Source organism: Mustela nivalis (genome assembly GCF_964662115.1).
Source record: "Mustela nivalis genome assembly, chromosome: 5".
NCBI lineage: Eukaryota > Metazoa > Chordata > Mammalia > Carnivora > Mustelidae > Mustela > Mustela nivalis.
Window position 1 is genome coordinate 142,928,535 of NC_139024.1, and position 17,663 is coordinate 142,946,197.

At 38.4% G+C, this 17,663-nt stretch overlaps 1 long non-coding RNA gene across 3 annotated transcripts; it reads left to right on the forward strand.

Moving 5' to 3' along the window:
• Window positions 1–650: 650 nt before the first annotated feature.
• LOC309864686 lies at window positions 651–17,278 on the forward strand. Of its 3 annotated transcripts, none has more exons than XR_014311689.1 (4): window positions 651–1,206; window positions 1,504–1,565; window positions 3,612–3,650; window positions 13,786–17,278. It is a non-coding gene; the product is annotated as an uncharacterized lncRNA (long non-coding RNA). The 3 variants fall into 3 exon arrangements; XR_014311690.1 differs by lacking the exon at window positions 651–1,206 and adding an exon at window positions 1,222–1,300 and having other exon boundaries at window positions 1,472–1,565; window positions 3,515–3,650; XR_014311691.1 differs by lacking the exons at window positions 651–1,206; window positions 13,786–17,278 and adding an exon at window positions 1,222–1,300 and having other exon boundaries at window positions 1,472–1,565; window positions 3,612–3,827.
• The last annotated feature ends 385 nt before the right edge of the window (window positions 17,279–17,663 follow it).

The following is a 17,663-nucleotide window of genomic DNA, read 5'->3' on the forward strand; positions in this document are numbered from 1 at the left end:
GACTCTGTAGCACTAGATTCTAAGGTCTGTAAGGGTAGACTATATCTTCATTCATTTTTATATGTCCACTATCTAGAACATGGGAGATCCTCACTTCATCTGTAGGAAATCAATCAATCAGTCAATGAATAAATAAAATATTTTACAGTGGCAGAGTAGGGGAAAATATACTTACCACAAATACCAGGCAACTGCTACATATAAGTACTGGGGAAACATTAATCAACTGCGATTTCTTTACAAATGAAAAGCTAATGCAAATAGGCTTCCAGTAATGGAGAAATTGCTTCTATCAAGTCAACCTGCTCTCAAATAACAACCATCAACTCTATTTGAAATATAACATACAATATTCTAAAGGCATTCCAGAAGAACTAAAAGAAACTGGAAGGACATCTACACTTGAAAGAAGTAAATGGCACAGGGTAATTTTCTTATTTTTAAATAGCTTTTTGTTTGAGGTTAGGCCCTGGCTACAGCTTGCCATGCGGTAAATTCTAATAGAAATCCACAGGCTTACTGGCTAAGGTGAGCCAGAGTACGGAGTTTGGGGAGACGACACAGCTGCAAAATGAAGGGGAAGTCCTGGAACTATTATAACCATCTCAATAAATAACGATGGATTCAGAACAGAAGCAGGAAAAAAAAAAGAAAAATTTAAAAAAGGAAACTTCTGAACAGGAGCAAACACATCATAAAAGGAGACGACAGTGAAACTCAGAGCTCCGAAGCAGGGGAAGAAGGCAAGGAGCAGGATGAAGACCTTTTATCCCTAAATCTGGCAGAAAATGAAAACAAAGATTATTGAAAATCTGTATTTGGAGTTTGGATTCTTATAAAACACATGTGTGGATTCACAGGAAGCTGACAAAATCTCCAAGATCTCTTCTGATGACGGCTAGCGCTGCTGGAGGGGAGGCTATCCTGGAGAAGCAGCTCTGGGAAAGCGCTTTGAGACAGTAGCAGACAACAGTTGATCCCCTGGAAAAGGCAGTAGAAGCAGGTGCTGGAGATGAACAAGAGCCCCACAAGGAAAGACGAAACACGTCTTTTGCACTGTCATGGACATGGTAGACATAGCAGGAAGGAGTAATCAACCAGTACTGGTAAAGTTCATGCATGAATCTCAACACCACAGAGAGGAACACGGGTGTTCTACTTTCGGGAGCTGATGTAGACATTTTGACTGCGAAACTTCACGCTATGGTTGGTAACTGAGAAGTGGGGAACTAACCTGGAGCGCTGGTGTGCGTTGGCTTAGATTCCATCTGGTGGACTCTCTCCCCCAGTGCACATCATGGTAACTTGATCCTTAGAGAAATAACCCCAGCATATCCACGCGCTTTAGTCTTCCTTCCCCTTAAATACCTAAATAATCAAAGGAAGTGTTTGTGGTGGGAATATCTGTGGCTTTGGGAGCAATTAAATATGTTCTTTTTTTTTTTTTTTAAATCGATCACGATTGCTTTAGAACTAAGTGATGGGATTTCTGTCCTTCTCCAGGACGATAAAGGAAAAAAGGCAAATGAACTGAAGGAAGTTCACCATTCTCAACAGATAGGCAGGTATGAGGCTTTTGAAATTTTGGGGGTACTCCGGCAAATACTTGTTTTACGTTTGGATGATATAAACAATGCTATAAATGTTAGATTGAATAACTTCATAGCGGGTTGAAACTTTGTTCTTTATAGTGCATTAATAGATGTTGTTTTAAACATCATCATTGTTCATAAAAATATCCTTTTTAAAAAAATAAAACCTTTAGAAAAAAGTAGTGTATATTCTTCCTTGATGAAGTTTGAGAATGAGAGCTATGAGATTAGCTGAAAACATCTTAAGCATATCTAAAAAAATACTTCAACCTAACAGAGGTCAAATAACTTCGCGTAATGAAAATCTTGAAATAAAAATATGATCTTCATTTAATGGTAGGCACATATCAAGCTACACATTTAAACCAGAGCTTCAAGTACTTAAAAAAAAAAAATAAAAATACCTAAGAGAAGTTTTGCAGATAACTTTATCTGCAAAATATCTGGGGGCGCCTGGGTGGCTCAGTGGTTTAAAGCTTCTGCCTTCGGCTCAGGTCATGATCCCAGGGTCCTGGGATCAAGCCATGCATCGGGCTTTCTGCCCTATGGGGAGCCTGCTTCCTTTCTAATCTTCTATATATGATGTCATAAAATTTATATAATGTATTTTTAACCTAACATTGCTTTGCTTGTGATTTTCTCCTTTTCAAGACTCTTTAAAAGTTTGTTATTTTTGTTTGCATGGAATGTAATAGTACTAACTTCCATTTCAACATATTTTCATGACATTTATGATTGCATTTTCTAAAGACATAAATTTGAACTGCACTTTGGATCCCAACTACTCTTCCAATAGACATCTATTTCTGGACTACAGGCCAAACCCATAATGACTCTTTTTCCGTGGGAATGGCCCATTTCACAATCCCCTCTCTACAATGTAACTTTGTTGCTAAACAAGCACTGCCCAGAGAAGTGATCATGGAACCCGTTTTATAGTAAATTTTATTTTAAATTTAAACATCATTTCGGATGTCTAGTTCTTCTCTTGTCCCTGACGACATTTAGGGGATGTCACAAACTGAGCATTTCAAAATCGAATTTTATATCCTGTTACAAGAAAAACCACGGAAGCAGTCTCTGTAACAAAGTTACAGTAGGTAATCTGTTTCAAGACCACAGTTGATTGTAAAATTCTGGCAACCTAAACAAAATGGGCCAATTATGCTCTCACCCAGGAATTTCAAAATGAAGCCCAGGGTAGAGTTTGCCTCTTCATGTGGTCTGCAATAGAACCCGCTTTGTGGAATGAAGGACCAGACAAAGCAGGCTTTAGAGAGAAGGAAGCAGGAGGAAATGGACAAAGGAGAAGCAGATACAGACCAGGAGCACTTCCTGGATTCTGTCAGCTGTCAGTTGCTGGTTTCACTTCCTTCCAGAAGGCCAGTTGCATTCCTGCCTTTGGGTTCTGTGAAACCCCTCATCATCGCAACACCAAAGTCCCAACTTCTCTGTTTTTTGGTCAAACTGAGTTTCTCTTAAACAGATCCCAATAATGCAAAAATAAATATGGCTTACGGGAGGTTTTTTTCCTGTAAACCCTATTCATGATTAGTATATGGGAGAGGGCTATTCCCTATTTCCTCAATCTAAGGGTCCAGGTTAGCTTTATATGGCCTGATGCTCACTCACTACTCACTGTAGTGCTCCCCACTCAGTACATATATGCCCCCTGCTACTCACTACTTACACGCCCCCCATTTATATGCCTCCCCTCCCCACTCACTACTTATATGCCCTGCGCTCACTCATTATGTATACACCCCTCTGACCACTTAGATGCCTCCCCACCCACTAATATGACCCCTGCTGCTCACTACTTACATGCCCTGCCCCCCACTTCCACATTACTTCTGTGCCCTCTGCTCTCTCACTCAGATGCTGAGTATAGTCACCAGATCACCTCTGCTCTTCTTTTCCAGAGGTGACAGAGGAGGTGGTCAGAAAATGTACAGCATTTGACATTCGGTGACTCCTTCAGATGAGCTTTTAATTTGAATCCCTTTGTGTTGTTCCTAGAAAGGAAATCAAGTTTCATTTGCCTAGGAAGTACAACTGGTAAGTATTTCCGACGTCGTCAATGATTCGAACACTTTGACAATGAAGCACCTTCGTTTTTTGGCTTCTGAATGTCAGTAAGTTCTGTTTTCAGAAATTTTGCCTTGGGTGAAGCATAGATTTACATGTCAATATTTTGAGTTGACTAAGGCAAAGAAAATAAAAATGACATTCACTCACCTTGCTAAATAAAAATGTTTCCAGTATTCCCTATATATATATATATATATATATTTTTTTTTTTTTTCTTTTTGTTGTTTCCTCACAAAGCTGTAGACTCAGGATATTAGACCTCTCACATGAAGACTGGCTTCCAAGAGGTCCTCTTACAGCCTGGGCTCACCTTACCAGTATAATTTTTACTGGCTAGTGTAGAAAGTCAATGAGAGTGGAGATTTTGCACAACTCTAAAATGTCCTGGTGATTTTTCCTCACATGATTTAGAAAACTATCTTTGTAATTCATGCTGCAGACTCGGTCTACCTTGGGTGAAAAACTTTCAGCCTAGAAAACTTTTGTAGAACACATTAGGTTTTCAAAACTTGGGTTTCTCTGAGCTCTCCAACTATTGTGAAACTTTACTAAAGACATTAATCAAGCAAAAATTATTTATCAATAAATAGCCTTATGCCAGGTGTTATGTGTTATAGAACCCCCACTCCCCATGAGATGTAGACTTTGTCATCCTTTGTCTTGTAAAGTAGATTGGAGGAGGGGCTCCTGGGTGGCTCAGATGGTTAAGGTTCTGCCTTCAGCTCAGGTCATGATCTCTGGGTCCTGGGATGGAGCCCCACATTGGGCTCTCTGCTCAGCAGGGAGTCTGATTCCCCTCTCCATCTCCCCCTGCTTGTGCTTTCCTTGTCTCTCTCTCTCTCTCAAATGAATAATTTTTTTTTAAATCTCAAAAAAAAGTAGACAGGAAGAGATGGGATACACTACATATGCTAATTTTTAGTTTTGAGTCAGGAAAGAGAGAAATGGAAAAAGTAGATGCAGAAGCTAAGTTACAGAGGCCACGCAGAGAAAGTTACAATCTGTATTTCTGATCATTTTCCCATCCTTCCTTTCCTGGGGCTTACCTAAAATGAACTGAAGCTAAAATGGTCAGAGAGAACTTCTGAGAGACGTGGGATTCGATTTGGGGCTAGAAGGAGGAGACAGGATTTGAAAGGATAAGTTGCTACACGGACAACATAACCCAAAGTGTGGAGCCGTGTGTACCCTCAGTTTTGCAGAGAAACAGTTAATCTTACCAGAGCGTAAGGGCATGTTGGAAGCCACGGGAAGCAATACTGGGCGAACATGGTGGATAAAGAGAAGTTAGAAGACTTTAATCAAAGGAGAATTAGGAATTTCTGAGCAGAGAGAGAACAGGATAAAAATTGGGGTTGGGAAGATTAGTTGGCAAAGGTCATGAAAGATGCATCGGAAGGCTGGAGACTGGAGTCTGGCAAGCTAACTAGGACATTGCTGGAGTCGTTCTTCCATGAGGCAATGAAGACGTGGGCTGGGCAGTGTCGTTGCAAATGTAGTGGTTCGGTTTCATTCCTTTGCATGAGGCTGTCCAGTTCTCCCAGCACCATTTATTAAAGAGATTATCCTTTCTGCATTGTATGCTCTTGGCTTTTTTGTCATATATTAATCGACCAGAGATGGGTGGATTTATTTCTGGGCTCTGTATTCTGTTCCACTGATCTATGTGTTGGTCTGTATGCCAGTACCATACTGTAGGATTATTACAGCTTTGCAATATAGTTTGAAATCAGGGAGAGTGATGCTTTGTTTTTTCTCGAGCTCGGTTCTTTCTTAAGATTGTTTCAGCTATTCAGAGTCCTTTGTGGTTCCATGCACATTTTAGGGTGGTTTGTTCTATTCCTGTGAAAAATGCCATTGAAATTTTGATAGGGACTGCCTTGTATCTTTGTATTGCTTTGGGTTGTATGGATAGTTCAACAATAATCTTTAATCCATAAGCATGGAATATCTTCCCATTTATGTGTGTCTTCAATTTCTTTCAGTAATGTCTTATAAGCTACATGCTTTAGAGATTTACTAATTATATTATCCTTCAGAGAAGACACTCTGGAAGGTTAGAGTCTTATTCTAATGATGTTGCCATTACTTTGAACACTTTTTAATTCTTTTTCAAACCAATTTATGAACTATGGAAACAACTGTTTCACCACTTATGTTACACCTCATTTTTAAAATCTCAATTCAATTAATTAACATGTAATGTATTATTAATGTCAGAGGTAGAGTCAGTGATGCACCAGTCTTATATAACACGCAGTGCTCAGTACATCCCATGCCTCCTTAATGCCCATCACCCAGTTACCCATCCCCCCACCCAACTCCCCTCCAGCAACCCTCAGTTTGTTTCCTATAGTTAAGAGTCTCTTATAGTTTGTCTCCCTCTCTGATTTTGTCTTATTTTATTTTTCCCTCACTTCCCCTATGATCATCTGTTTTGTTTCTTAAATTCCACATATGAGTGAAGTCATATGATAATTGTCTTTTCCAACTGACTTATTTCACTTAACATAATACCCTTCAGTTCTACCAAATCATTGCAAGTGGCAAAGGTTTTTTTGATGGCTGAGTAATATTCCATTGTATACTATATACACCACATCTTCTTTATCCATTCATCTGCCAGTGGACATCTGGGCATTTTCCATAGTTTGGCTATTGTGGACATTGCTGCTATAAACTTTGGGGTCATGTGCCCCTTTGAATAACTATATTTGTATCCTCCAGATAAATACTTAGTAGTGCAATTTCTGGGTCCTAGAATAGCTCTATTTTTAACTTTTTGAGGAACCTCCATACCGTTTTTGAGAGTTGCCACACTAGCTTGCATTTCCACCAAGAGTGTAAGAAGGTTCCACTTTCTCCATGTCCTCTCCAGCTTCTGTCATTTTCTGACTTGTTAATTTCAGCCATTCTGACTGGTATGAGGTGGTGTCTCATGGTGGTTTTGATTCATATTTCCCTAAGGCTGAGTGAGGGCTAGTCTCCAAAATCTATAAAGAACTTCTCAAAATCAACAGCCAAGGAAAAATAAGCCAATCAAGAAATGGGCAGAAGACATGAACAGACATTTCTCCAAAGAAGACATAGAGATGGCCAACAGACACATGAAAAAGGTTACACCTCATTTTTGATCAAAAGAAATATTTTCCCAGGCTGATAATTCAACTCATATTATACCAAGCAACTTCTGACTATTTCCAAATGACAAATCCACACTCAAGTGATAAGCATTAGTAGCATTGAGGGCATTTAAAAAAAGTGTACTAACTAGTTATTGAACGTAGCCTAAAACGTCCACATGTCCAAGGAAAAGACTCGGATTTCAAATAGAAAAGCAACTTTGTTGGCATAAATGCTTGACTTCAAACCAGGAAAACTGTTTAACAGAACTTTTTAAAAGCATATATTATAGAACAATCTGTTTCCAGATACTTAGTTAGCCCTGACTGCTTACTCTTACCGAAGCAATGATGACATTTTCAAGGATGCATTTCCAATTGAGGTCAAGTCGGCAATTTCAAAGTAAGTGACCAATTTAAATACATGCATTTTTTTCTTTCTCATCTCTTGGGCCTCAGTATGCATAAGAAGGAAATGGCCTTGTTTTCCAAGGCTCACAAAGACTAGTAAGGAATAAATAGTGATTTCAAAATGCTTAATAATCTATTCACATCATGTTCAGACTTTCAGAAAGGAAGAAGGACAAACGAAAGGAAAAATGGTCTTTAATTTGTGCCCACTGCAAGTAACTTCCCCAGAGCTTCCAGATTCCCCTCCCTAAAAAAAAAATATTACAAAATAGTCACTCTGTTTAAAATGTGATGTTTTTTAAACGGGCCCCTTAGGATACATGGACCACAAATTTTTCATTGCTGATCCTCACCCTGGAGTAAATTAATATGTTTATTCATCCTTCTGTGTTTTATGTATCATATTTCACAGTAAAACACTAAACTGCACTTTGTTTAGAAATCCAGGGCAAAATACGAGAAGGTTGAATTAAAGGGGAGGTTCCCTTGGAAGCCAGACTCTGAGAAGCAAGAAATGCTCCCTGGTTGCAGAGAGGAAGTTGCATTTTGTTGTGCAACTTGTTGGTTACACAGCACCGTTGGCCTAATTCTGAGAGATGCCACTTCAACCATTGTCCAAACTCAGTGCCTTGCTCAATCAGTATCTGTTAATTTGATTTTAAGACATTGTCTTCTATTCCTTTGGTCTTTGGGAATGATAAATTAAGAAAGGTAGCTGAGTGCTCTAGTTGATACAACCTTTCCTTAAATTTGGAATTGTGTCACGTGATTTTGTGTAATATATATATATATATATATATATATATATATATATATGTAACATATTTACTGAGTACACACTATATAATATAGGAAAGTATATAATGTATATTATTTATATAATTAGTAATACATATATATTTTAAATATACATATTACATACAATGCATATCTAATAATGTACATATATACATAAATCATCTAATTGTGTGTTATATACATGTATAATGCATGTCACACATGTATTTTTCATGTATAATGTTAGTGTATGTTTGGTCTCAAGTTGTTTTTTACCTGTTTCTTTATTGTTTTTTTTTTTTTTTTTTTTTTTTTTATTTGACAGACAGAGATTACAAGTAGGCAGAGAGGCAGGCAGAGAGAGGAAGGGAAGCAGGCTCCCTGCTGAGCAGAGAGCCTGATGCGGGCCTCGATCCCAGGACCCTGAGATCATGACCTGAGCCGAAGGCAGTGGTTTAACCCACTGAGCCACCCAGGCGCCCCTCTTTATCGTTTCTAATGTATGTTCTGTTCTCCCTTAAATCGATACTGAGGTCTTCAAGGGTAGGAATAACAACTTCTTTTTAAAAACCGTATATGATTAGGAAAAGGAAGGAAAAATGATGGAAATTATTAACTTGGGTTCAAGGTTGTACTCTAACAATGGGCCCAGATGTTTACTATATGAGCTTGAAAACGTTATATTATCTAAGATGGCATAAAAAATGGCTACTGAAAAATTTATGTTCAGGGTTTTACTTTAATGTTACAATATATTTCTAGTTGATTTAAATCTATGATTGGTTATACAATCAACATATGATTGGTTATATAGGTGACAATGTATTTCTAGTTGACTTCAATCTATGATTGGACAGAAATTTAACATGGGCTGGAATGGTGGGGTAATGTTCATTGTGCATGTGATATGACAAATTAAGCTGTTGGAATGGGGGAAGGAAGCTGGTCTGGGTGAGTTATCCAGGAGATGCTTTCACTAGCTAGCTACAGAAGTATTGCTTGGGTAGAAAGATTTTGTGATAAACAAGATCTGCTCAAATTATTTGAGTCTGATAGAAAATTTGTATCACCTAGATTGGATTATTACACTGAATTCATCAGTAGATTCCAGGAAATAGAATTAGTGAGCCATCAGGTACAACAGAATTCATTCCTATCAGAAAAGTATTGGAACATTAATTAGGTTAGCTAAACTGCTGAAACAAAAGCTCCAAAATACAATAGCTCAGTGCTGAGAGGGTTCAAATTAGCTCTATCTAGGTCAGTAGGGGTGCTCTATGCCCTGTTCCATGCACCCTCCTAAGAACCTGAGCTGATGATTGCTTTGACGTCTTCAAGTTCTGACTTTCAAGGCTCCTTGGGTATCGCCATCCCAGTGGGTCAGAAAAGTGAGAGACTGTAAAGGAACAGTTATGAGAGGTTTTTACATACCAGCCTGAAAAAGGCACACAGCGCATCTGGGCACATTCCCTGGCTAGTCTTTAACTCCAAGGAAGGCTGGAGAACATATCCCGCTGTGTGCCCGGGAGGAAGGGAAGAAGAGAATTTGGTGACCGGCTAACATCTCTGCCACAAATATCATACAAGAAGGTCTTCTTCTATAGTTTCTATAAATTTCAAGTCTCAGAAATCTTACTAAAAGAAGGGGGTAGTTTGGGGGAGTAACAGGTTTGGGGGGTCTGAAGTTAAATGGTACTATGCTTGGTGACTTTGGCAGGTAACTGGAGACTCAGAGCTACACTTTACTCATTGGAAAAGTAGAATAACACCCGAACCTTAAAAGAGCATTGAGGGTCATAGTTCAGCATGTGGAAGATAGAAAAGTCAAGTGATAGCTTTTAAGCTGTTTGTAAGAGTTCCACCTTTCATTTCAGAGTTTCTTTCAATAATATAAGGGCTATCCCTTCTGTTGAATATATTGTATAACCTAGATGTCTTCAAGTTTATTTATTTTAGAAACAAGAGGAGGAAGCACAAGCAGGGGAAAGGGTGGGGGAGGGGCAGAGGGAGGAGCAGACTCCCAGCTGCACAGGGACCCCTCTCCCCAATTTGTGACTCCATCCCAGGACCCTGGGATCATGACCTGAGCCAAAGGCAGAAGCTTAACCAACTGAACCATCCAGGTACCCCAACCCAAATGTCTTCAAATCTCCTGAATTTCTTAGGTTAACCTTGTGATGATTCATTTTACGTGTACCCCAACCCAAATGTCTTCAAGTCTCCTGGATTTCTTAGGTTACCCTTGTGATGATTCATTTTATGTGTCAACTTGACTGGGCTATGAGGTGTCCGAATGTTTGATCAAATGTCCTCGGTATTCTAGATGAGATTAAGGTTTGAATTCGTAGACGAAGTAAAATAGGCTGCCTTCTTTAATGTGAGTGGGTCTCATCCAATCAGGTGAGGCAGTTAGGGGACCCTTATCCTGTTCTTCAAGCCACAAGAAAACTTCTCTTGGGGCTCTCTCTGTGAGTACCTACATCCCTGTCTAGGTTCTGTGTTGTCCTGAGCCTGGGCCAGGGAACACCAGAGGAACAAAACATGGGAAACTAAAGGTCTGTCTGGTGGTCCTTCTCATCTTCTTCTCCAAGCCATCTGCTACTCTTTACTTTTCAAGTTCTTCCTGTCTTCTGTCTAAGTGTAATAGCTGCACTCCACAGAGGATGCCAAGTGAAGCATTTATTCTATCTTACCTTGAACTAGACTGTGACTTAATAATTTTTTGCTTAATCAAATTTTCATTTAAGCATGAAACAAAAGCAACAACAAAAGATTTTAAGGAATTTATTGTATTTTCCATAGACTTCTTAGTGTCGAGGATGAAGTAATATTGTGTAGCTTATAGAAGTTGAGAGGGAAGTGGGTAAAGGGAAGGTTTAAACATCTGGATTTCCTAATCTTTTCTAGCTGGGATTGAAATGATATTTAAAGTGGCTAAGCTTTAGAACGAATCAGCAGAAAAGTTAACACCAGTGGATACCTGAGGACTACCAAGTGGTTGGGGACCAGGGGTAGAAGAAGATTTTCACTGAGCATATTTGCCTGGTGAGAGTTTTCAACCAAGGGGATATTTTATGTCTAAAAAAGGGGTTGAGGCACCCAGGTGGGTCAGTCACTTAAGGATCTGCTTTCAGCTCAGGTCATGATCCTCAAGTCCTGGGATCGAACCCCATGTTAGGCTCCCTGCTTCGCAGGGAGTCTGCTTCCCCGTGTCCCTCTGCCCCTCGACCAGATTGTGTGCAGTCTTTCTCAAATAAACAAATGAAATCTTAAAAAAAAAAAAAAAAAGAGGAAATGAGGAGAAATAGAAGTAGATGCTTTCTCATCAAGACTATTCCTTGCAAGTCCTTTTTGTATATTCTTTAGAAGAACTATTGTTCAGAAAGTTGACATTTCCATATACTTTTATAAAAATATAATAATATTTAAATAAAACAATAATAAAAGCTAGCTTTAATTAAATGTTTATAGTGGAAGTAAGTAATTTTAGGATTGCTTAGAGTGGGTCAGGAGTCACACTCTAAACAGAGGATGATATGTCTATTAGTGATGGTGATAGAGATTATAATAAGAAATAAAAACAGAATCTACTCTTTTAAATGATAAGAAATGCATAAAGGATGTACAAACCACATTAATTAAATACTTCTTTTAAAAACACAAACAGAATAATATAACTATGATACAACTAATACCACATACCTAGTATATCAGCAAATGGAAATGGTTTCAAATTTTCTGTAAAATAGTCTAATGGTGCGTCACAAAGTCAATCTCAACAACAGAACTGCTAGAACAAAGTTATTTAGAAAGGTTGAAAAAGAATGGACAAAATTATACTTAGCAAATACAAAAAAGAATATTTCCTTTAAATTCATGATCTTAACATTAGATGAGATTAAATTAAATTTTGAAAGCCTCTATAATACAAATGAAGACATTTTATTATTATTATTATTACTATTTAAGATTTTATTTATTTGACAGAGGAGAGCACAAGCAGGCAGAGCAGCAAACAGAGAGGAAGGGAGAAGCAGAGTCCCTGCTGAGCAGAGAGTCCAATGTGGGGCTCAATCCCAGGACCTGGGACCATGACCTGAGCTGAAGGCAGACACTTAACCAACTGAGCCACCCAGGTGCCTCAAATGAAGACATTTTAAATAGCAAGGCGTTAACCTTAAAAAATAAAACCAGTTATTTTACCAGGCAAAAATGTGTTTATTTGGGAATAGCAGAGAACTGCAATCCTGGACAAAGAAACTAAGTCAAAAACCAAAGGCAAGTCCACTGAACAAAGCAGAGGAGTGCTCTGTACAGAAGAGAGGGGGAAATTGGGAGGCTGATTCAAACAAAAGTCCACTGGAGTAAACTGGGAGTTAGAAGCATAGTGGCCCTTCATTGGCTGAGGTGTGACCACCTCTCATTGGCTGGGCTGTTGCTAGGAGAGAAGGAAAACCTTTTCTTCCTCCTGCTGGGGCAGTAAAGTTGTATCCATGAATTAGGTCTGTCTCTTCCTGTCAGATTTGCAATGGTAACAGGTGGTAGGGCCCGAGAGCTCCTGTCGCCCAACCTCTGGACTCCATTTTTAATGTTTCCCTTTATTAGTTTTCACAAAAGTAACAGTCATAACTAAACTCTAATATACTAGAAAATCTACTCACTGAAAAATATCAAAATCCATAAAACCCAAACTACAGAAATAGGAGAAATAGACAGACATATTGAAAGGGTTCTACTCAAAGTCCTCTCCCCAGGCAAGCTTACAGACAAATCTCACAGGTGTCTGTAGTTGGCGTCAACTTTTTGTTTTTCTAGGTCATGGTGCTCCACATTCTCAGAAAACAGACCACAACTACCAAACATATTCTTCTCAAGCTGGACCACAACCCTGGACAAGCCCTGGGCAGAGCCCTTTGTGAAACCTGTTCACCTCCTGCTCTACCAGGCCAAGGGTTGACCTCTTCCCCACACACCCTCCCCCATGGGCACAGCTACAACCAACTGCAACCCTCTCACATCCTTAAATTCCCTAACAGAAACTTGGGGTTGTCATCTCTCTTAATGTCTGGCCCCTCTCTTCCCTTGGAGAATGAGTAAGCTCTCCTAGGCTTGTTGCTCTATTCTTGGTGCCAGTCTTTGTTGCCCACGTCACTCGCCACCCTAACACATATATGATTTGTAGGAGACTGACCTCACTCAGCCTATTTTGGACTGTATTATTTATTCAAATTATTTGTTGCCTCCATGCACCCATGCTTCCCTTCCTTCCTTCTTTTCTTTCTTTTTCCTATCCCTTTGGTCTTTTATTTTTTTTTAAGATTTTATTTATTATTTGACAGACAGAGATCACAAGTAGGCAGAGAGGCAGGCAGAGAGAGGAGGAAGCAGGCTCCCTGCTGAGCAGAGAGCTGGATGGGGGGCTCTATCCAGGACCCTGGGATCATGACCTGAACCCACTGAGCCACCCAGGTACCCCCCCTTTTGGTCCTAATCATGTAACCTGCTTTGGCCAAAAGAATGTGAGTCTATGTGACATGGATCATATCTTTTTGTAAACTTTAAATGCACCAGTTTAGTTTGGCGCTCCTCCCTTGCTCCTGCCAGCACTGGGACTGGGGTTGAGGTGGGCAAGGTAGGATTATGCAAGTGCAGGATCAAATTCTGCTTTTATTTAAAACTTTTGATATTGTGATTATCGTGGATTTTTGTATTAATATTGATTTTGAAACTATTGCATGAGAACATTATTTATATCGACTGCTGAGTTTTTGGAGTCCTCTTGAAATTTGCAGGCAAGGCCAAAGCCTTTGCTGTGACCCTACTTCCAGTCCTAGACCATGAGGACAGCATGAACCTTCAGACAGTATCTGATGTGAATAGACCTACACCTGGACTGAGCCCAAGCAAGCGGATACCAGGAAAACAAAAACCGATCTAAAGTCCTCATGCTCCACAAGTAAGAAATGAGATGTGTTGTTTAAGCCAATGAAATTTTGAGTTTCTGCGTTGTGTACCTTGGGCTGATGAAACCTTACTTACAGCCTATGGAGATATATCAGGTAAAAATAAGTAAGATTTGGAAGATTGTTGGTAACAAAGTAAAAATGGTAGATCTTCATGGATATGGCAATTTACTAAAAACAGAATACACATTTTTTTCTTCGTGTATTCTCACTTACCAAAGTTAACCATATACTGGGCCACAAAGGAAATGTTAATAAATCTCCCCAAGTAGAAATTGTATAGATAACACTCTTTGGCTAGAATGTAATTGCATGATGAGTGGCTAATCCATAGAAAACCTCCTCTCCCAAAAGTCAAAAATTAAATTATCTCTTTGAAATAATTTAAAAGTAGAAACCAAAACTACAATGGCAGAATTTCTGGAAGGTAATAATAGAAAATGTTAATGGAACAGTATGCTTCAAAAGCTCTGGAACAGAAGTACCACTCAGTGAACACTCAAACTTATGTACTTATTCAGAAAGAAGAACAAAAGTAAATGAATCAAATAGCTAAAGTAAAACTAATAGAAAATATCAAAATGATACAAAGGAAAGCAGAAGAAAACTGATCATGATAAAAGTGAATAAGTGAATGGATATATAGACATATGGAGAACTGATAAGTATCTCTTAAGACCTAGTTAATGGGGAGAAATATAAAATCATCAGCAAATATAATTAGGATAAAATGAGGGAATATGCAAATTCACAAACTAAGCAATGTGTTGGAAAAGTTTAAAGAGGCATTGGTTAACAGTGAAAATTATTTTTTAGGGGTGCCAGGGGGGCTTAGTCAGTTAAGCAACTGCCTTCAGCTCAGGTCATGATCCCAGGGTCCTGGGATCCAGCCCCACATCAGGCTCTCTGTTCAGTGGGAAGCCTGCTTCTCCCTTTCTCACTCCCCTTACTTGTGTTCCCTCTCTCTCTGCATCTCCCTTTCTCTGTCAAATAAATAAATAAAACCTTAAAAAAAATATTTTTTAAAATGGTGGACAAAATTATAAAAAGGATTCAAAAAGAGAAAAACATATCCACATGGATTGACTGCCCCGGGGGGAAAATATTAAATAGAAAAAGCTGATGAAGAACCGCTTCCCCAAAGCATCAACAGCAGTTTAACAGTTGAATTCCTCCAAACCTTTAAGGAAGCGAGGAAACCCAAATAAGAACAGTTTCTAATTATTTTATATAAAGCCAATAGAAATAAATTAGAAAAAAAACCCTAAATTAAACATGTTTTTAAACAGAGAACTGCAGATCAATCTCACCTGTAATATTAATGGCACAATTCCTTTTGTTCAATTTTTAAAGTGTTTTATTTTTTAATTTTTTAGAGACGGGGAGAGAAAGAGCACAGGAGTGGGTGTTGAGGAGCAGAGGGAGAGGGAAAGAATCTTGGCTCCACACCCAGCGCAGAGCCAGATGTGGGCCCAGATCATGACCCTAAGATCATGACCTGGGTCAAAATCAAGGGTCGGATGCTTATCCAACCGAGCTACATAGGGGCTGTCACCCCCTCTTTTTTAGAAGATTTTAATTTTAAGTAATCGCTACACCCAGTGTGGGACTTCAACTTAACCATGCCATAATCCAGAGTCACATGGTCTACTGATTGAGCCACCCAGGCACCCTCGATGGCAAAAATTTAATAAAAAATTAAGATGCAGAATTATCATATTAAAAGAATGAGAGATCATGACCCAGTAGCATTAATCATAAGAATTCAAAGAGAATGCATTAGGAAATGTATTAATACAATTCACTGTATGTGGAGAACCAAAGGAAGAATCACATGGTCTTATCTACAGATATTAAACAGACATTTTTAATAACTTTTCAAAATTAAAATTCTTAAAATAAGGGGAAAGTTCTCCATTTCCCCTAAACTTATTTATAAATTTAACATGACTCCACTAAAAATATAACCAGTAGTATTTTTAGAATTAAGAAGCTGATTTTAAAGTTCCTCTGGAATAATATGCATTCAAAATTAATTTTTTAAAAATTGAAAATGAAGAATAAGCAAGACAGAATTTAGATATTAAAGCATATTTTACAGTTAAAATTAAAACAGTGTAATACTGATATATGAATAGATAGATAGAACAGAAATGAAAGCCTGAAAATAGATCCAAGTATATAAAAAATTTTGTACATGAAGTAGCTGGTATTTTAGGTGGTTAGATATTTTAAGCATTTAGGTGAGAAAATGATGGATTATTCAATAAATGTTTTAAGACAACTGAGTGGCCATCTTAAAAAAAATTGGATCTCTGCCAAACTCCTTACATTAAAAAAATTACAAGTAGACCAAAGTTATAAACCAAAACACTCATAAAATATTCAGGAAACATAGAAGAGACTTTAAAAATCAAATCTGAGAGAAAGGAGGACTTTCTAAAGCACAGCTGAAGACTCAGATACCATAAAAGGAAAGCCTGATAATGTAAATATCAGACATTCTGTATGACAAAAGAATTTTATTAAAATTAAAAGGCAATGGACAAAGGTTTTGGAAATGATAAATGCAATGCATGTCACAAATGGTGTGTTATTAAATATCTAAAAGGTCCTACATGTTATTTTTAAAAGATAAAATATCCCAAGGAAAAATGGTAAAATTTCCTAGAAAAGGTAATCCAAATGTTCCTATACACATGAAAAAACGTGTAACTTCACTCAAGATCAGAAAAACATTAATTAAGATACAGTGAAATATGACTTTCACGATTTTGTTCTTGGCATATAATGTTTGCTGATGTTTAGCTCAACAGTGAAATAATTTAAGAACTGAATGCAGTGAGAATTAGGTATTACAAATCTAAAGGTGCTGTTCAGTCAACAGACTATTTTATGTTTTATATTTGGCCTTCTACCTATAATATGAGCAGGGTGGATGCAGGGTAATTTGTAAACATTGGTTATGGGTGAAAACTAAGTCTTGTATGTTGCCAATGCAGGATTTTGTGTGCATGTGATTTTAGCAGTATTTTTCTTCTTCTGCTCGCATTTAGCCTTCAATATATGAAATTTTAGAGTCCAAATATCATTATGTATTCTCTCTTCTTAAGACTTGGGATGTATCAGGGCACCTGGGTGGCTCAGTGGGTTAAAGCCTTACCTTTGGCTCAGGTCATGATCCCAGGGTCCTGGGATCAAGACCCACATCGGGCTCTCTGCTCAGCGGGGAGCCTGCTTCCTCCTCTCTCTCTCTGCCTGCCTCTCTGCCTACTTGTGATCTCTGTCTGTCAAATAAATAAATAAAATCTTAAAAAAAAAAGACTTGGGATGATAAATAAGGTGGTTTGAATACACAGGCAGAGATAAGGCACAAAAATGAGATGGAAAATGGAGCTGGAGGCCCTGGCGGTTATCTCTCTGTCCTCCCATCTCAAACATGGCCTTGACACTTGATGACTATGGATGGACGTCCCACTGCCAATGTGAAGAAACTATTCCTTTTCTGGGCAGCTCCATAATGGTAGCTTGGCATGCTAAGTGTGCCATACTGGGGAGATACAATAGGACACAGCTTTGTATTTCCCGGTCACAGAAATTTCAACTTTTTAAATTCCCAAGGTAGGCAAAGTGGAATGATTCTAATTGTGGTAGCTAGGCTATATTTAGGGTGTGAATTTCCACAGTGTCATTTTGCAACATTGTTT